The sequence below is a fragment of the Dermochelys coriacea genome, chromosome 1 (assembly GCF_009764565.3).
Source record: "Dermochelys coriacea isolate rDerCor1 chromosome 1, rDerCor1.pri.v4, whole genome shotgun sequence".
Taxonomy (NCBI): Eukaryota; Metazoa; Chordata; order Testudines; family Dermochelyidae; genus Dermochelys; species Dermochelys coriacea.
In genome coordinates this window covers 300,510,476-300,531,824 of record NC_050068.2, presented here as the reverse complement: position 1 = coordinate 300,531,824, position 21,349 = coordinate 300,510,476, and positions in this window count along the sequence as shown.

Here is a 21,349-nt window from a genome sequence, read left to right as displayed (position 1 = left end):
AGATCAATAGATAAAACTCTACATAAATTCAAAGCCAAAAATCTTGCAAATACCAGGTATTGAAGTAAAAGGAACAAAAACAAAACAAAACAAAAAAAACACCACACACACACACACACGGGGCTCTTCAGTCACGCCTCACTTACCACATTCCATTCTCCTTCATCCCTATTTACCACATCCAGTGCTAGTGGGAGATGAAGGATGGATGATGGCAGTAGCAACAGCAGCAGCTAGACACTAGCTAAAAAGCATTCTCCTTCGCATTCATCCCCAAGATACAGTTTTGCTAACGGCAGTGATGCATGAAGAAAGGAAGGGTTGTAGGAGTTTGATATAAAAATGCAGACTGCGGCTTCAGATGATTATAACATGTTGCATAAATAAATTAGATGAATCTGTAAAATAGACTGTTCAGTTTAAATTGGGAAAACTCAGGGCACTATATGTTCAGATAGATTAGAGTACAGAAGCTCTGTAGGAGAGAAAGAAGGCCAAAAGTTTCTGTTGTGACACTCTGGGCCAGAATTTAAGTGTTTGAAACTTAACTAACTGTATTAGAACTAAATATCTAAGACATTAACTAAAAGAGGGAGAGACCAAGTAGATAGATTATTGGGTCTACACCAATGTACAGTTGAGTTCTCATTAATAGTCCTCAAGGCCATGAGGAAGCTATATGCAGTGTGACAGATCCAGACCAGTGGGGTACAGGAGTCTGGTCTTATTGGGATCCAGGATGTGCTAAAGGATCCCTCCCAACCTAAGAGGGGGTTCCACAGGACCTGGAAAGTCAAATAATTACTGGGGACAACTAATGAACTAACAGGGACAGGAGTGCAGTCAAAGGCTCAAACGAAGGGAACCGGATGGGGACACTGAGCAGAGAACCCTGGACAGCGCCCGCTGCTCCTCAAAGGCATCAAGGGAGTCAGTGGATGCCGCCCAGAGGAACTCTGCCCAGAGGCGTGAACGGACGGAGGATCGGAAATAGGGCCCACAGTCACAGGAGACTCCATTGGCCAACCTCCTCACCCTGGTTTTATAGATGGCCACTTTAGCCAGGGCCAGGAAGAGGTTGACCAGGAGGTCCCGTGACTTTGTGGGGCCACAGACAGGGAGTGCATAGATAAGAAGATGAGGGGAAGAGTGCAACCAAAATCTTAACAAAATATTCATGAGGAGCCGGAATAGGGGCTGCAGCCTGGCACACTCCAGGTAGACATGTGCCAGGGTTTCCCCTCACGCCGCAGAAGGGGCAGATGTCCGGGATTGGGGTAAACCGCGCCAAGTACACACCCATGCTCATGGCCCCGTGAAGGAGCTGCCAACTGATATCCCCGGCGGGCCTCGGGACCAAGGTGGAATAAAGGCCGGCCAACCGGGACTCCTCACCCTCTAGGGGTGGCAGGAGGTCCCGCCACTTTGTGTCAGGGCGGGACGCGAGGGTGAGGATGTGAAGGGTGTGGAGCATGAGCGTGTATAGATGTTTCCTTGGGGTGCGGTCTAGAAACGGGCCGGCTGCAGCTCGTGTAGTTCACGGTGAAGGGGGGGGACGGTCGGGTCCACGGGGCAGGGGCCTGATGAAAAGGTCCGGAGGGCCTGGCGTGGAGGATGGGTGGGGCATGCCCTCCCTTAGGACCAGGTCGAGGTAAACCCAAGTAGCGGGTGGCAAAGCGGCCCTCACCTCCTGAAGTACATGCAGGGAAGTATGAGGTCTGGAGAGCCCCATGCGCTGAGCAAGCATCAGAGGATCCACCCAGTCTCCCCCGTCATAGTCCAGGAGGTCTCTGACTCTGGTGACTTCTGCCAGGACCAACCTCCGGTGCACAGCGGGGGACTCCGCCACCTGCACATGGAGCTGGGGGTTGTGTAGCAGGGGCTCCACGAGAAGATCTTCCCACATGGAGGCCGCCACAGATCTGGTCGCTGTGAACAGTTTCCAGGTCCGGAGGAGGTCCTGGTAGAAGACCGGCAGCTCGGAGAGGTCTCGCGGAAGACCTCTTGGATGGAGATAAAGGAGCTGCCAGTCATATCGGAGCCCCCGGAGGTGGTGCAGGAAGGCGTGCGCCAATACGCTCCACACCAGACTACCTGCACCATAAAGGAGCCTCTGCAGGGCCTGGAGGCGGAAGACATGGACCTGAGTGCGGACACACTTCAGGCCCTGCCCTCCCTCCTCCAGGGGTAGATGGAGAACCCCTGTGGAGATCCAGTAGTCCTGACCAGAATCAACGTCCGGAGGTTGGCCAGGAAATCTGGGGCCGGGACCAGGGTGTTGAGCCAGTACCAGAGCATGGACAGGACTAGTTGATTAAGCACCAGTGCCCTCCCTCGAAGGGAGAGACACCAGAGTAGCCCTGTCCATCTCGGGAGCCGCTCTACCACCCTGCCCTCTAAACTGTGCCAGTCCTCCAGCAGAGACAGATGTGTGGCAGAAAGGTAAACGCCCAGATAGAGCAGCGGACCCACGATCCACCGGATGGCCTGAAGTGCAGGTGGGAGGGAGCTCACCTGCCACCAGTTCCCTACTACCAAGCCAGAGCTCTTGACCCAGTTGACCCAGGCGGAGGAGGCTGCCAAGTAAACAGCCTGGCAAGCCTCCACCCGCACCAAGTCGCCCGGGTCCTGGACCACAAGGAGCACATCGTCAGCATACGCCAACAGGACTAGCCGCAGCTCCGGTTCACACAGCACCAACCCCATCAATCTCCTGTGGAGGAGACAGAGGAAGGGCTCGATCGCCAGAGCGTATAGCTGGCCCGAGAGGGGGCACCGCTGCCGTACTCCTCGCCCGAAGCTGACCGGTTTGGTCAGGGTCCAGCTGAGCCTGACCAGACACTCTGCGGAGGTGTACAGCATCTGGAGAAAACCCACAAACTTGGATCCGAGGCCAAATGCTTGCAGAGTGCTCAGGAGATACCCGTGATCCACCCTGTCAAACGCCTTCTCCTGATCCAAGGACAGGAGGGTGAACGACAGACCGTCCCTACACCCGAGTTCCAAGAGGTCCCAGACCAGATACAGGTTGTCGAAGATGGTGCGGCCGGGACGGTGTAGGTCTGGTCAGGGTGGATCACATCCGCCAGCACAGACCCTACCCGCAGCGAGATGGCTTTCGCTACGACCTTGTAGTCCGTGCTGAGGAGCAAGACGGGATGCCAATTCCGTAAATCGTGGAGGTCCCCCTTCTTCAGCAATGAGGCGAGCACGGCTCGCCTGCACGAAAGAGGAAGGACCCCGCTCTGCAAAGACTCGGCCCAGATGGTGACTAGGTCGGGCCGAGGACGTCCCAGAACACACGGTAGAATTCCACAGTCAGCCCGTCCATGCCCGGAGATTTATTAGTGGGCATGCGATGGAGGGCTTCCGAGAAGCTCTAGCCGGTCTCGGTCGTCTGCGCTGACCATCAGGAGTCCGTCCCAGAGCACTCTGCAAGTGTTAGAATCGGTCGGATCCAGGGAGAAAAGGCATGCGTAGAAGGCCCTGGCCCTCCCGCACATCTCCGCTGGATCCATGAGGGGGTGCAAGGAGGCAGGTGATGTGGTTCTTAGCCCACCTCTTTTTCTCCAGGGTGAAGAAGAAGCGGGAGCCGCAATCCATCTCCCGAAGGAGGCGGATGTGGGATCGAACAAAGGCACCCCGGGCCCGATGGTCCTCGAGGGCCCGGAGCTCCTCCCACTTCTCCCGGCATGCCCCGCAGAGGGATGGATTCTCAGGGCTGGTGGCCAGACGCCTCTCCAGCTCTAAGACCTCCCGTTCCAACTGCTCTATCACCGCATCCCTCCATCGACTGGTGCCCAGGGCGTAGTCACAGCAGAAGAACCGGGCGCGCACCTTCCCCAGGTCCCACCACCGCCACGCCAAGGGAAAGGCACGCCGCTGCCCTCGCCAGGCCAGCCAGAACTCCTGGAAGGACGCCACGAAGCCCACATCCTCCAACAAACTGTTAAAATGCCAATAGGCCGGTCCCGGCCTCTCTGCGCAGAGAGAGACTGTCACAGTGGCTAAATGGTGATCGGAGAATGGGGTCGGCCGGATGCTGGAGGAGTGGGCCCGTGAAAGGTGGAAACATGATAAGTAGATGCGGTCCAACCGGGAGTGGCGCGGCCGATGGGCTTCCACCCGGACAAAGGTGAAAGTTGAGATGTCGCCTGGGTGGTGGTTGCGCCAGACGTCCACCAGGGAGTGATAGTCGACTATCTGTCGGAGGACATCCGCAGCAGCTGGGCACTGCTTGGTCCCCAAGCAGTCCCGCTCCTCGAGGGTCGTATTAAAGTCCCCGCCCAGGACCAGGCACTCATGAGGATCCAAGTTGCCGAGGAAGGCGGACGCCTGCTGACAGAAATGCAGCCGCTCTGGGCCCAATGTCGGGGCATAGACGTTGACAAGATTGACCACGAGCCCCTCCATATGGACCCGGAGGTGCAGCAGGCGGCCCGACACAGCCTCGGTGACCCCCAGCATCCCAGACCATAGGTCAGGGGAGAACAGGGTCGCCACTCCAGCCGTTCGAACTGTGAGATGGCTAAAGTAGACCCTGTCCCTCCCAATCCAGCCGCCAGCTGTCTTTGGCAGTCAGAACCATATGGGTCTCCTGCAGGAAAACCACAGTGAACCCCCCTTCCCAAAGGAAGGAAAGCACCTGGGAGCTGCGGAGACCCATCCTACAGCCACGGGTGTTCAACGTTGCGATGGTAAGAGGTGCCATGAGGAGGGCGGGGGGGGATCCTTGCCGGCAGGGACGCTCACGGCTCCTAACGGGCCGCGCAACAGTCCGTGACCTACCCTGTAGGTGAGTAAGCAGTCACGGAAGAGGCAGACCCGCTGGTAGGCCGCGGCGCCCTGCTTCCTGGTCTGTTTACCCTCCCCCATGAGGGCCCTCGCGGCCCAGAGGATTTGATGGAAGTCTCCCCATCGCTGGAGAGCAAACTGCACCTTGTTACGGGAGCCACAGACGTCCTCAAGGAACTCCCGCAGCTCCTCTTGCAGCGTATGGGGGGCCAGGGTCACTAGCCTCCAGCTTTCCTCTGGAGGGACCACCGACACAGCCCCGTGGCCCACCAAAACAGGCAGGCAAGGGGCGGACCCCCAACGTGGCACCCGATGGGCTGGCACCATGTGGCCCCCCTCAAACCCCGGCTCAATTGGGGATGGGGGAGGGAAGATAGCAGCCTGGTGACTCAGGACTGGGAAATACAAAGGCTGCTCTGTGGGGGCCATCCTCTGGGAGGGAGGAGATGATGGCCCCAGGGGCAGCAATGATATCATGGGAGGGGACAGGGACAGGGCTGACATCAAGGGCAGGGCAGGGATCCAGAATAGGAGCAGGGCAGGGGTCGGAAGCAGAGTCAGGGAGAGGGGCAAAGACAGGATCCTGGGCTCCAGGAGCCATGCAGCTGGAAATTGGCTGCCCTCGGTTGAGCTCAAGGGACTGGGGGGTGGGAAGGGGTGGGAAGGGGCCCCCCCATGATGCTGGGCTCTGGCATCATGGCTGGCAGAGTAGCCACAGCATCTCCAGTAGGGTCCCTGCCCAGGAAGGAGGTTGACTGCCCCACACCCACAAGGGACAGCCCATAGGGCCCGGCTCCCAGCCGCACGGCACCGGCCATCGCCTCAATGGACTCGGCGGCCGACAGCAGGATGCCACCCGCAGCTGGAGAAGCCCAGGCAACCCTCGGAGGCGGGAGCAGAAGCAGCAGTTGGGGGAGGGGGGGGAGCATGGAGAAGGGGGGGCCAGGTTGAGGTCACTCAGATCAAGGCACGCTGGCAGAGGGTCATCCTCCCCCTGGGTAACCGGGGTCAGAGCCAGGGCCTCGATCTCCTCGTAGATGGAAGGGAGCTCCCCTTCCACCATCCCAGAGGTCTCCCCACCAATGCTCGAAGTGACGCTCACCTCTGGGCTCACAGGGGCTCCGGATGGTAACGGGGCAGGAGGGGCTCCATCGTGGGCCTTGGAGGGAAGGGGCTCCAATGGAGGGATGGTACTGCCCTCCCGTGCTGCCACGTCTTCCCCAGCCGGCACCGGGAGATGGAACGCGTCCGTGGGCAAGGCAGAGGGCGCGGCATCGGTGCCCCCTTTTCTGGTCTTCCGGGGGGGCTTCCGCATCGGTGGAAGGGAGCGGAGCTTGAGCCTTCCGCTTGCCCCGCTTCCCCTGGACTAGGGCCCAGCTCTCCATGGCATCATCAGGGGGCCGGCTAACAGGGATCAGGTCGGGGGCCAGGGGCGATGGCTCAGGAACTGTGGGAGTCAGTGGTGGGGCGGCATGAGGGAGGGAAGAGTCCCCCTGGGGCGGGCCCTCGCCCATGCTTGGTGGTATCACTGCCGCACCCTCCTCTAGGGGCCACCCCTTGGGCCCGAGCGGGAGGAGGGGCGGCTCCAGGCGCCGGGCAACCAGGGCTGCCAGCGCCCCGCTGGGGCTCGGGGGTCCTGGATGTCCCTCCTGGCCGGGCCAAGGGGCAGTCCCTCCGGACGTGCCCCATCGCCCGGCAGAGGTAGCATCGGGCCTCCCCTGTGGAATACTGCAGCCGGTAATGGGCACCCAGGTAGGGGACCAAAAAGGACCCCTCAAGCACCTCTCCATCACACGGCGCCGGTGGCAGTTGAAGCTGCACTTGCCGGTGGAACGAGAGGACGTGACAGAGGGCGGGGTCCTTGCAGCCCAGTGAGGGGGGCTCAGGACGGAAATGGGCTTCCCCAGGGTCTAAAGGGCAGTAATAGGGCAGCATTGGGAAGGAAGGAAGGGACTAACATCAGGACGAGGCGGATGCCCAGGTCGTCCAGCGGCTCCAGGGGGACGAACATGCCCCCTACTGCCAGGCCGTTCTCCACCGCCTCCTGGGCGGCGGCCTCTGATGCTAAAAGGAAGACGACCTTCCCGTACATTTTGGAGGCCCATCACCCTTGCCAATGCCTGCACGTACGTCTCCAAATGGGGCAAGGCGGGCACCAGGAGGCAACGGACCCCGTGCTTCCTAGTCATGGTGGGAAAGGGGCCCCAGTAGCTATAGCTGGTAGCGAAGGCGGTGGGCGGGGGAAGATGACATAGCAGCAGGCGGGGGGGGGGGGGGGTGCCGCCACCTGGGCATACACCCTGGGGGCCGGGGAGGGACACCCGCAGAGCTGGTGGAGGGAGCAATGGGTAGGGACGCCACGACCGGTGGTGGGGCCGCGGCAGTCCCTGCCATGGAGGACCTGGTCTTTTTGGCGGGGCCCTTCCCCTTCTTCCTCCCCTGGCCCTTCCCGCCTGCTGGGGGGGCTCCCCCAGAATCCAAGGGGGCAAGGAACGTGGCAGCAGCAGAGGTCACCTCGGTGCCCGCCGCTGCCAGCGCCCCAGCGGGGGGCAGGTGGTTTGGCAGCAGCGGTTGAGGTAGAGGCTTGGAGGGGTGATGGAGGGGCAGGCGAGGGAGGGGTATCTGGGGCTGCTGGAGGAGCCACACCCGTCACGTCCCCCACCATAATAAGCGGGGAGAGGGGAAAAAACACCAGAGAGAGGAGGGGAAAGGGGAGGCAGGTTGATCACTCCTTCCCGCTAGGCTGCGGGCAGGGGAGGAGGGCCCCAAAACGGGTGGGCTGGACAGGAGAGTTATCAAGGGCTTGTAGGGGACAGTCACCAACTCAGGATAGGAATCCGGCTCCTCTAGCTGCACTGGGGGGGGGTCACAACAACTTCAGGGGGTGCAGTGAGATAAGGGCAAACTCAAACAGGAGAAGAGCACAAGCGCATGGGCGGGGGCATGGGCGCACTGAATAAAGGGGCCAATCAGGAAAGGGGTACCCGTGGGGAGGGGGGAGAAGCCGGCTGGAGGCAGGACAGGGAACCAAAGAGCTAGCTGCAGAGGCCAGGGCGGGACAAACAAACAAAAGCTGCAGAGGGAAAAGGGGGGGGCAGGCAAACAAACAAACAAACTGAAGCCAGCGAGGTGCTGGGGTAAAGGGGAGGGCAAAAAAGCTGCAAGGGGCAAATGGGGCAGGTAGCAAGGGACAAAGCTGGGGGCTCACTAAAGGGGGTCCAGTCCAGGACTCACAAAGAGTCAGTGCGGGCTGGCTGCTGCTTCAGGCCCAGAAGGTGGTGAAAAGGCACGGCCAGCCAAGCAAGCAGCAGAGTCCCAGAGGCAGGAGCTTGAGGCAGATGGTAAGCGTCCACTGGGGGTGCTGGAGGGGACAGCGACGATGGTGGTAGGGACACACAGATGGACTGGGGGGCAGGCTCCACACCACAACCCTTTTGTCCCCACAAACACAGTCAAAACCCCCACCACAAAAGCACAATTCAAAAGTTACTCAGCCTCAAGGCCCCCTCCACAGTGGTCTGCAGAGTCCCTGTGCGCTCCCCCAGCAGCAGATGGCCTCATCCCCTCCTCCTTCAGGGTCCAGCAGCTCCCAGGCAGCAAAGGCAGAAGCAGTCCGGTGGCCAGACAGGCAGAAGAGACCCCTCACAGGTGGTGGTGATGTCCACAGCAGCAAAAGCTGGGGCAGGGGTCCCTCACTCCCCCCCTCCAGAGAGCAGGCCAGCAGCCCCCCCTCCCCAGGGGCTGCAGCTAGAGGAGCAGCAGCAGCACCCAAGGGCAGTGGGGAGGAAGTCCAGCAGCTAGTCAGCAACCAGATAGCAGAGAAGGGGGGTGGGTGGTGTCTGGCCCAGCCCAGCTCAGCCAGGGAAGCAGAAGCAGCAGCAGCAGCAGCCACCCAAGGCCCAGCAGCAGCAGCAGCAGCAGCCGCCGCCATCCTCCTTCCTTCTGGCTAGTTGGGTTCAGCAGAGAAGTCAGAAGCAGCTCTACTAACCACTGGGTGAACAGCTTTCTGTTCCCTGAGTGACCAGCGCAGGGACTGCCCTAGAGCAATCAGGAACCTGCCAGAACCAATTAAGACAGGCAAGCTAATTAAGCCACCTGGAGCCAATTAAGAACATACTAGAATCAATTATGGCAGGCAGACTAACCAGGATGCCTGGTTTAAAAAGGACTTCCCATGAGTTGTGGGGGAGGTGTGAAAGCGAGTGAGCTGGAGGACTGAGAAGTACAAGCGGGATCAGGCTTCAGGAGGAAAATCCTGTAGTGAGGGTAAAGAAGGTGTTGGGAGAAGGTCATAGGGAAGTAGCCCAGGGAGTTGTAGCTGTCATGCTGCTGTTACAAGAGACACTGTAGACAGTTGCAATCCACAGGTCCCTAGGCTGGAACCTGGAGTAGAGGGTGGGCCCAGGTCCCCCGCCCCTTCAACTCCCTATTTGAGACAAGAGAAGGTGACCTGGATTGTGGGTCCCACCAGATGGGAAGGTCCCTGTCCTATCCCCCGACCCACTAGGTGGGTCAGCAGAGACTGCGGGGATTGTTCTCCCTTTCCCCATGCTGGCCAGCGATGAGGTTAGCTGAGTGAACAGCTGGTTTAAGCCACTAGCAAAAGTGGCCAAGCTGAGGGTGGCCGTCAATCTCTGAGGCAAGCAAATCTGCCAATAAGCGTAGGACTCACTAAGGCAGAGGAGGAACTTTGTCACACCAGGTATAAACCAAGCCCTCGATCCTGCAGAAATAACCATGCAGGTGGACTCCTCTATCGGCACAGAGTTCCTAATTGGCTATGTGTGGTGCAGAAGTCTGTCCATGCAGACTTTTAAAAATATGTTAGGAACAATAAGAATCCAGACAATGGTATTGATCCATTACTAGATGGAAAGGATAGAATTATCCATAATCGTGCAGAAAAGGCAGAAATATTGAATAAATATTAGTTAATTATTGGAGTTATTTTGGGCAAGTTCTATGGCCTGTGTTATACCAGAGGTCAGACTAGATCATCATAATCTGGTTTTAAAATCTATGCTCTGTCTAATTTAAGGAAGGTTGGTGGGAGGAGCAATTTCTATAGTGCACAAGGCCCCACATTCTTTAATCTGGCTCTGGGGGAGACCTAGGTTCAACTCTTGCTCTGCTTCACATGGCGAAGGGATTTATACTTGGATCTCCCATATTCCAGGTGAGTGCCCTAACTGCTGGTTTATGGGGCATTCTTTAATAGGGCCTCTCAAAATAGGGCCTCTTTGTAAGTTGTTCCACTTTGCATAAGTAAATAAATATCCACTGGAGCAAGGGGTCTCTATCCTGGGTCTACTACCTCCCAGGTGAGTGTCCTAACTGCAGGCTATACAGTCGCTCTCACTCTGGCCCAGTGCTTACTTTGCATTGTAAGGTCAGCCCGCACAGATGAGAAGCAAGGGGAGGGATCCTGTTGGAGCTTAGGCATGAGATAGCTGCCTAGAAAAAGGCAGCTAAGCACATGCTCACTGGTAGATTTTTAGGTGCCATGGGGACTTTAACAGTGGGAATTTAAGTGGATAGGAACTTGGGCACTTACAAAGTTAGGCAGCAGCTGAGCAGGGTTCTGAGAATCTCAGTGGCACCTCAGTGTTGGACTTGGGTGCCTACACTTTTTTGTGCATCTATCCCATAATGATTTTGAGTTCCACAAAGTTTGGGTTCCCAACTTGAGACACCTAAAGGGGCCAAATTTGCAGGGGGGAGGTGCAATGCACATTCTGAAAATCAAACTATTTCTAGGTGTCTCAAGTTGAGCACACTAACACTGAGGCCCTTAAAATTACCAGTGATGTTTGTAAATTTTGGTCCAGGTCTCCTGGCTCCCAACTTCTTCAATCCACTACACCACTGCTGCCTAACTATGTAAGCAAAGCCATACATTCCAGGTTTTTTTTATCACTGTTTCTAAAATGCAACTTCAACTTTGAATTTCCCAGCTTTCAGAATTCTTTATTTGTTCTACTTTGAGGTTCTTAAATTTCACTCATTTATAACCTTAACCTCAGTTTAAAGATTTTTTTGTCTGGCAATTTATTTTTAGATTATTGGTCTTCCAGTTTTTCTTCCAATGCTGCTCTCTTTCCAAGATGATTGGAACACATTAAAAAGTGTAGAAAGGATATTAATTTATTCCATCTGTTTCTTTGAAAAATTAATTTTAGGATCATAATAAATGGTTTAAATTGGTAATGGTAAGAAAAAATACACTTTATACATGAAGAAAATGCAAAGACTGAAATGTTATCTTCTCAGCTGTGCCTAAGCTTTAAAGCATGTTATTTTAATACAGATTTCAGTTTTATCCAAACACACACTTGGGTGCATCAAGCATGGATCTACAACCCTGACTTAGAACTTTGAATCAGACATACCTCTGAAGTGACTGACAGTCAGTTAATCTCACAGCTGTTCAATGGCCTATGCAAAATGAGTTGGACTCAGTCCAGTCCCTAGAAGACAGGTGCCCACATTGCAGAAATCCCCAGCACAGTTGGCATGAATTGGCACCCTTGTGGCAGTATGGCTAGAGAGGTCAAAGCCTGACTGTGACTAGAGACAGCTGACCCTCTGAACACACTGTTTTTTCAAGACCAGCTATGAGGCACCTGCACCTGTAATTCCTCACTGGGGTCCAGCAAGGACATCCAGTCTAGGCTTCCAGCTCCAAGATGTCACCTCTCTTGGGTGGAGACCCTCAGGTCATTCTCTCCTGACTGGGGAAACTTTAAAGCTGTACAGTTCCCTGCTTACACTATGATATTCCCAACCAGCCAGTTTGCCCAAACAGGCCAGTCTCTGAACTTCACTTTCTCTCCAAAGGTTATGAGCAATGTACCTGCCCACAGTTATAAGTTACCACACAGCTCTTTCTAAGCAAGCACATTACAGAGAAAACATATTAAAAACAATAAAAGACTTTACAGACATGCTAAAATCCCAACTCCAGCCTTGGTCTCTGGTAGTTGTTAAAGCCCATAATTTGTTTTTCACCGTGGTTAGACATTCATAACTGTCTCAGATTCAGAACCAGAACATAAACTGGGCAGTTCAGCTGTGTCTTTACAACAGCTCAGGCCTTTGATCTACCAGTCTCCTGGAACAGGTAATCAACTGATAATCACTCTTTCCTCAGGGGATAGATTCAAAAAGCTGGGGAATTTACATTAACCTCGACCAAGGGATTCCCCAGGAAATTCACTTACAAAAAGTCCATTCTTTTCTGGCATATTTTTAATATAGCCCTTTGAATGGCCAGATCTCGCATCTGTCATATCTTTCCCCTAGAGAACAAACAATCGTGGCCCCACAACAATATATAAACCATTCATTTAATACAATGGACCCCAAGGATACTTACTTAATTTAGTAAGGTCTCCCAAGAAGGACATGTCAGAACTTTGCCATATCGGTCATATATCCCCCCTAAAGAAATGGGTATAACTAGAGTGCTTGACTGGCATCCTAGAGAAACTAACAGGTTTATTCCCAAAATGGCATTTAAATCATTACCACCATTCATAATTTCATATTTCAACTATGCATCTAATAAACATTCTGCTAGCAAGCCAACATACATCCTTCAAAAATCCACATTATTAGACATCCCATCCTGTACAGAAGCTGATTAAGGTTTCCCAGGGCCCTGGGCCAGAGGAAGTGGGGGGCCCCCTCCCTACCCTTTCCACCTGTAGTCCCTCCCCCTTTCTGCCCCTTCCACCTGCAGCCCCCACCCACAGCCCCACCCCTTTCTTGACCACAGACTGGTTTTAATAGCAGTGAGGTCAAGCAAAGGAGATTCCTCAAGCTCCCTCCATAGCCAAATTCCTTTCTCTGCCCCACCTCCTTGGAGGTCAGGCCAGAGTAGGCATCTAACTCCCCCTGCCCAGAGGTGGTTGTCTGCACACACTGGAAAGATAAGGATTCCTCTGGGATACTGGCAGGGGAACACACATCCTCTACTCCCTGTCAGCTGCCCCATTTGCATTTTGACTAACAGTCCCTTGCAGGTCTGGGGATAACTGAGGGTGTCTGATTCCCCTCTTTTACTTTTAAAATGATATCATTCATTCCCCCAAAGCAAAGAATTGGAATACCTAACAATACACCTACAACCAGTTACTCTTCCTGGGGCTGCTCTCCCTACAGCACAGATTTCTATACAAAGGCTTTTATACCAGGAACTTTAACCCAGATTTCACACCCAGGGAGGATTTGATGGGGTTTAATTACATGGGGCCTAACTCTAGTGTTAGCAATTCCAGTATCTCTCCCTATTAACTACCTCCTTTCTCTCCCACTGGCAGATGGATCTGCACCCAGAAGGGTGAAACATGACTTGTGGGCAGTGGTTTTGGGTGTGAGTGGCTCACATGAACACTGTGTGCCATCAATGAAATGACTGTGAGACTCCCTCCCTCTGGTGATTCAGTCACATGGTTAATTCTTGTGGCACCTTAGAGACTAACAAATTTATTAGAGCATAAGCTTTCGTGAGCTACAGCTCACTTCATCGGATGCATTTGGTGGAAACACAGAGGAGAGATTTATATACACACACACAGAGAACATGAAACAATGGGTTTATCATACACACTGTAAGGAGATTTCAGAGTAGCAGCCCTGTTAGTGAGTGATCACTTAAGATAAGCCATCACCAGCAGCGGGGGGGGGGGGGGGGGGGGGGGGAAAACCTTTCATGGTGACAAGCAAGGTAGGCTAATTCCAGCAGTTAACAAGAATATCAGAGGAACAGTGGGGGGTGGGATGGGAGGGAGAAATACCATGGGGAAATACAGGTTTCAGAGTAGCAGCCCTGTTAGTCTGTATTCGCAAAAAGAAAAGGAGTACTTGTGGCACCTTAGAGACTAACAAATTTATTAGAGCATAAGCTTTCGTGAGCTACAGCTCACTTCATCGGATGCATTTGGTGGAAAAAACAGAGGAGAGATTTATACACACACACAGAGAACATGAAACAATGGGTTTATCATACACACTGTAAGGAGAGTGATCACTTAAGATAAGCCATCACCAACAGCAGGGGGGGGAAGGAGGAAAACCTTTCATGGTGACAAGCAGGTAGGCTAATTCCAGCAGTTAACAAGAATATCAGAGGAACAGTGGGGGGTGGGGTGGGAGGGAGAAATACCATGGGGAAATAGTTTTACTTTGTGTAATGACTCATCCATTCCCAGTCTCTATTCAAGCCTAAGTTAATTGTATCCAGTTTGCAAATTAATTCCAATTCAGCAGTCTCTCCTTGGAGTCTGTTTTTGAAGCTTTTTTGTTGAAGTATAGCCACTCTTAGGTCTGTGATCGAGTGACCAGAGAGATTGAAGTGTTCTCCAACTGGTTTTTGAATGTTATAATTCTTGACGTCTGATTTGTGTCCATTCATTCTTTTACGTAGAGACTGTCCAGTTTGGCCAATGTACATGGCAGAGGGGCATTGCTGGCACATGATGGCATATATCACATTGGTAGATGCGCAGGTGAACGAGCCTCTGATAGTGTGGCTGATGTGATTAGGCCCTATGATGGTATCCCCTGAATAGATATGTGGACAGAGTTGGCAACGGGCTTTGTTGCAAGGATAGGTTCCTGGGTTAGTGGTTCTGTTGTGTGGTGTGTGGTTGCTGGTGAGTATTTGCTTCAGATTGGGGGGCTGTCTGTAAGCAAGGACTGGTCTGTCTCCCAAGATCTGAGAGAGCGATGGCTCGTCCTTCAGGATAGGTTGTAGATCCTTGATGATGCGTTGGAGGGGTTTTAGTTGGGGGCTGAAGGTGATGGCTAGTGGCGTTCTGTTGTTTTCTTTGTTGGGCCTGTCCTGTAGTAGGTGACTTCTGGGTACTCTTCTGGCTCTGTCAATCTGTTTCTTCACTTCAGCAGGTGGGTACTGTAGTTGTAGGAATGCATGATAGAGATCTTGTAGGTGTTTGTCTCTGTCTGAGGGGTTGGAGCAAATGCGGTTATATCGTAGCGCTTGGCTGTAGACAATGGATCGAGTGGTATGATCTGGATGAAAGCTAGAGGCATGTAGGTAGGAATAGCGGTCAGTAGGTTTCCGATATAGGGTGGTGTTTATGTGACCATCACTTATTAGCACCGTAGTGTCCAGGAAGTGGATCTCTTGTGTGGACTGGTCCAGGCTGAGGTTGATGGTGGGATGGAAATTGTTGAAATCATGGTGGAATTCCTCAAGAGCTTCTTTTCCATGGGTCCAGATGATGAAGATGTCATCAATGTAGCGCAAGTAGAGTAGGGGCATTAGGGAACGAGAGCTGAGGAAGCGTTGTTCTAAGTCAGCCATAAAAATGTTGGCATACTGTGGGGCCATGCGGGTACCCATCGCAGTGCCGCTGATTTGAAGGTATACATTGTCACCAAATGTGAAATAGTTATGGGTCAGGACAAAGTCACAAAGTTCTGCCACCAGGTTAGCCGTGACAGTATCGGGGATACTGTTCCTGACGGCTTGTAGTCCATCTTTGTGTGGAATGTTGGTGTAGAGGGCTTCTACATCCATAGTGGCTAGGATGGTGTTTTTAGGAAGATCACCAATGGACTGTAGTTTCCTCAGGAAATCGGTGGTGTCTCGAAGATAGCTGGGAGTGCTGGTAACGAAGGGCCTGAGGAGGGAGTCTACATAGCCAGACAATCCTGCTGTCAGGGTGCCAATGCCTGAGATGATGGGGCGTCCAGGATTTCCAGGTTTATGGATCTTGGGTAGCAGATAGAATACCCCAGGTCCTGGCTCCAGGGGTGTGTCTGTGCGGATTTGTTCTTGTGCTTTTTCAGGGAGTTTCTTGAGCAAATGCTGTAGTTTCTTTTGGTAACTCTCAGTGGGATCAGAGGGTAATGGCTTGTAGAAAGTGGTGTTGGAGAGCTGCCTAGTAGCCTCTTGTTCATACTCTGACCTATTCATGATGACGACAGCACCTCCTTTGTCAGCCTTTTTGATTATGATGTCAGAGTTGTTTCTGAGGCTGTGGATGGCACTGTGTTCTGCATGGCTGAGGTTATGGGGTAAGCGATGCTGCTTTTCCACAATTTCAGCTCGTGCACGTCGGCGGAAGCAGTCTATGTAGAAATCCAGGCTGCTGTTTCGACCTTCAGGAGGAGTCCACCTAGAATCCTTCTTTTTGTAGTGTTGGCAGGAAGGTCTCTGTGGGTTAATATGTTGGTCAGAGGTGTGTTGGAAATATTCCTTGAGTCTGAGACGTCGAAAATAGGATTCTAGGTCACCACAGAACTGTATCATGTTCGTGGGGGTGGAGGGGCAAAAGGAGAGGCCCCGAGATAGGACAGATTCTTCCGCTGGGCTAAGAGTATAGTTGGATAGATTAACAATATTGCTGGGTGGGTTACGGGAACCATTGTTGTGGCCCCTTGTGGCATATAGTAGTTTAGATAGCTTAGTGTCCTTTTTCTTTTGTAGAGAATCAAAGTGTGTTTTGTAAATGGCTTGTCTAGTTTTTGTAAAGTCCAGCCACGAGGAAGTTTGTGTGGAAGGTTGGTTCTTTATGAGAGTATCCAGTTTTGAGAGCTCATTCTTAATCTTTCCCTGTTTGCTGTAGAGGATGTTGATCAGGTGGTTCCGCAGTTTCCTTGAGAGTGTGTGGCACAAGCTGTCAGCATAGTCTGTGTGGTATGTAGATTGTAATGGATTTTTTACCTTCAGTCCTTTCGGTATGATGTCCATCTGTTTGCATTTGGAGAGGAAGATGATGTCTGTCAAATAGTTTTACTTTGTGTAATGACTCATCCATTCCCAGTCTCTATTCAAGCCTAAGTTAATTGTATCCAGTTTGCAACAAAGAAAACAACAGAACACCACTAGCCATCACCTTCAGCCCCCAACTAAAACCTCTCCAACGCATCATCAAGGATCTACAACCTATCCTGAAGGACGACCCATCACTCTCACAGATCTTGGGAGACAGACCAGTCCTTGCTTACAGACAGCCCCCCAATCTGAAGCAAATACTCACCAGCAACCACACACCACACAACAGAACCACTAACCCAGGAACCTATCCTTGCAACAAAGCCCGTTGCCAACTCTGTCCACATATCTATTCAGGGGATACCATCATAGGGCCTAATCACATCAGCCACACTATCAGAGGCTCGTTCACCTGCGCATCTACCAATGTGATATATGCCATCATGTGCCAGCAATGCCCCTCTGCCATGTACATTGGCCAAACTGGACAGTCTCTACGTAAAAGAATGAATGGACACAAATCAGACGTCAAGAATTATAACATTCAAAAACCAGTTGGAGAACACTTCAATCTCTCTGGTCACTCGATCACAGACCTAAGAGTGGCTATACTTCAACAAAAAAGCTTCAAAAACAGACTCCAAGGAGAGACTGCTGAATTGGAATTAATTTGCAAACTGGATACAATTAACTTAGGCTTGAATAGAGACTGGGAATGGATGAGTCATTACACAAAGTAAAACTATTTCCGATGAAGTGAGCTGTAGCTCACGAAAGCTTATGCTCTAATAAATTTGTTAGTCTCTAAGGTGCCACAAGTACTCCTTTTCTTTTTGCGAATACAGACTAACACGGCTGCTACTCTGAAACCTATTTCCCCATGGTATTTCTCCCTCCCACCCCACCCCCCACTGTTCCTCTGATATTCTTGTTAACTGCTGGAATTAGCCTACCTTGCTTGTCACCATGAAAGGTTTTCCTCCTTTCCCCCCCCCCTGCTGCTGGTGATGGCTTATCTTAAGTGATCACTCTCCTTACAGTGTGTATGATAAACCCATTGTTTCATGTTCTCTGTGTGTGTGTATATAAATCTCTCCTCTGTTTTTTCCACCAAATGCATCCCATGAAGTAAGCTGTAGCTCATGAAAGCTTATGCTCTAATAAATTTGTTAGTCTCTAAGGTGCCACAAGTACTCCTTTTCTTTTTGCGAATACAGACTAACACGGCTGCTACTCTGAAACCCATGGTTAATTCTGTGAGGTTGGGGTGCAGCTAGCCTTTCCAGCACTGCACTGGGGCTTAGTGAGCGGAATGAGCAATCCCAGGCAAAGTGACCTTTCTGGCCGCCTACTGAATACCACTTTTCCCCAGATGTCCCAGGGCTTCTCCAAGCTGACTTCACTCCCTTCAGGGTGGGTTCCGCATGGGCCTAATCCCTGTTCTCTGATCCCCTTCTATCAAAACCAGGCTATCTATCCACATGAGGGTCTGCCAATTTCCCTGCTACAGTTACATCTCTAGGATCTTTGTCCATTAACCACAATTTTAGGTTTCAGGGGCAAAAATTTATAGAGTTGTTCTGAACATGTTAATTTGTTAAACCTCATTGATCATGGCACCCCCACAACCAGGTCTCCATTTTCTTATGTCTGGGATTTCCAAACTGTGGGGCCCAACACAGTCCCAGGTGGCCTGCCATGGGCAGAGTTGAGGGTGATGGGGGGGCATTGCACCCCCAAACTGTATATGTTGACAGGATGGTGGCTGGTGATGTCTCCCGCCCAGGGCTGGAGGAGCCCAAAGCCCCGGTAGGTGGAAGAGGCTGAAGTGGAGCTGTCAGATGGTGGGCAAGAAGGAGCTGGTGCCAAAAGCTGGTCGCTCCCAAGGTGGCTGGAGGGTTCAAGCTTATTCTTGTTCCAAGCCTCCGCACACTACAATTCACAGCTGTCGGGCCCCCTGGAGTATCAGCCCCACACCCATAGAGATCGGGGTTTTGGGGGGGGAGGAAGAGATTGGGACAATCAAGGTAACACAGGTCCAGCCCGAGCAGCTGCCTCTGCCCAGATTGGTGATCCCCCAGTCCTTCCCTTGCTCCTAGGCAAGAGGTGCCTGTGAGGCACATCAAGGTACTAGGTGAGTGAATGGGGCAGGGCTGCCAGGTGACTAGCTCAAGGCATTGAGCAGACTGCTGAAGTGGAGGGTGACTGCAGGAACTGGCCCCTTCACCCTCTTGCTGGCTCTGGTTCTCACTGAAGTGATAGGCTGCGCACTCCCCCTGGGACCTTTCTCCCTGGTAGAGATGTGTTAAGTGGGGGCTGCAGTGCCTATTGTAGCTGCACAGGAGGGCCTTGTAAGCCCTCTTACATGTCCTCACTTGAGTTGAAGCCACTGTATAGGTCTTATCCCCTTTTTTCTGATCTGCCTGCAACCTTCTCCTCTGTACTTCAGGGGTCAGTTGTAAACAAGCATTGCTGAAAAAGTTTAATCACCCTTAATCTTTATAATCCTCTTTGTCTATAAAGGTGAAAATGTCCCAGACAGTAGTAGAGCTAAGTACCATACCATGTCCTCCTGCCCCCCTTTGTTCAATTCACACCCCAATCATTCCCCTCCCTGAAGCAAGGAAATAATTTGGATTCTTTGCTACGCAATGGGACAAGTACATTACATCTGGCTTCACTAGCCAGATTAGGGTTTTACTGGCAGTCTCTCTCCCCTGGGAGTTGCAGATATGCCTCATCTCTCAGGATCAGGCCCAGAATGCGCGCGCGCACACACACACACACACACAGGACAAGGCCCAGATCCTCTGCCACTGTCAATCAGCATGATTGCATTGACAGTTGCTTTGCACAAACCAAGTATCTTCATACAAAGATCTCCAGCACTCATGCACGTGTGCATACACACCCATACACACACACTACTTATGTGCAAATGGGTCAGAAAAAACTCTGAAGCACACAAGAGAGAAGTGAGGAGCAGCAGCACTTCCAAAATACATTCCCCTAACCCCAGAACATCTCAGCCTGGTAATCCACCAACAGCCAGACTATAGAGCTAAGAAATAGCCTCTTTTCAATGTATGTGCCCTGCCACACTGCATGAGATTTTACTGGAAATCCATGCACCATTGCAATGGGTGGAAGCAACAGTAGCTGCCCCTGAGCTTCCAGCGGAGAAGAGTACAGCACAGGCTGCAGGGTACAGAGCCAGTAGAAACAGATTGCCCAAGGAACTGCATTTCTAGGAGGAAGAGAGCTATAGAAGTGTTGTGATGGGGGTAGGAGACATCTTCATTTTTCCCTTCCCTCCCCAAGCAGTGGGATGGGAACAATTTGTATAAGGAGGGTGCTCAGAGCCATTGAGCCAAACTGTAAACCACTTCAACACTGTAGGTTGAGGAGCACCCATATGCCCAAGTGAGGTATATAAGAAGGATGGAACCTGAATTCCCTGCAAAAACTCTTTAAACTGAGTTGTTTCTAGTCATGATCCTTTTACTCTAGCGGGAGTACTATGCATATACATGGGAAGCGTACCAAGGAAACTCTGAAGTGAGAAGATCATGGATTTCACCAATCATTATCCCATAGATTTTTTTTTCTTCGGAGAGGAGTAGGTTGCCCAATTAAACAGATCCATACCATATAAACCATTTCAAGCTGACGTTCAGCATTTTCTTTAAAAAAAAAAAAAAAAAGAATGTATCCATGAAACTAGTATGTTCCCATAGATACTGTAAAACCATCCTAAATGTTTACAGTACCTTCTGTTAGCTATTGTTTCAAAAGTAAAAACTGAAATGAAATTTGAATTTGTGAATAAAGTACTAGCTTTTCACCTGAGCTCAAATGGCAGAGCTTTAAAACTTACAAGTGTTCACTTTAAAAAAAATACAAAAATGTAGTTTTCACACTCACATAACACAAATGAATAGGCAGATTTTTCCATAAGAGACAAACCAAGCATAAAAGCTTCAGCCCAAAATGAGAACTGGAGAAACTTCTGAGTAACTGAAGTCAGGGGTTTGCAAGGTTATATCAGGACTTCAGTTACAGAGCATGCCACAAAGCAAATGCTATAATTAAATAGGAAAAGAATGTGCAAGAGCTCTGAATAAGCGATCAGCATGTTTCACAAGCTTCTATTCTGAAGGGCATTGACCTAAAAGCAGCCTTGTTGAGGAAGGAGTATGTGCAGGCCTGCCTTAACTGGTTCAGTAAAAAGTCTGAACAATTTACACATTTAAGTCAAATGTAAAGTCCCTGTGGCCACTTCAATACAAACCATCCCCAAAAATCCATCAGTCCCCCCTTTCCAATATTCTACCAGCGCTTCCCCAATCCATTAGTTCTCTTCCCTATCAATTCTCTTCCATTCCCAATCTATGCCCACTCCACGTCTGTTAATCCTCTTGAGGTTTTTCTTCCCCAAGATCCCAAGTAGGTGAAAAGTTGTTTTGAATAGTCCTGTAATTATGGGATTTTTGAAGACTTATATCTACTTGTCCTAAGAAGCATGTCTGATTTAGTGAATGTGGAACTGAGTAAGCTAAACTAGGCTGTTTTTTTTAAAGTAGTATCTACTTGGTGTTAGCAACATCTGATTTGGTTGATTATGTCCACTTCTCAGATCTCAAAAATCAATTTGTGAAACACTCTAGTTGCCCTCAGCAGTTTAGAGCGTCCTCAGAAACTGGAGTCTTAAACCTGGGAAGGGAAAGGACCTCTGACCTTCAGCTAAAGGAATTCTGGGAAACAGTGCTATAGTTGCTTGCAATTGGCTACTAAATGCTTAAAACAACCACC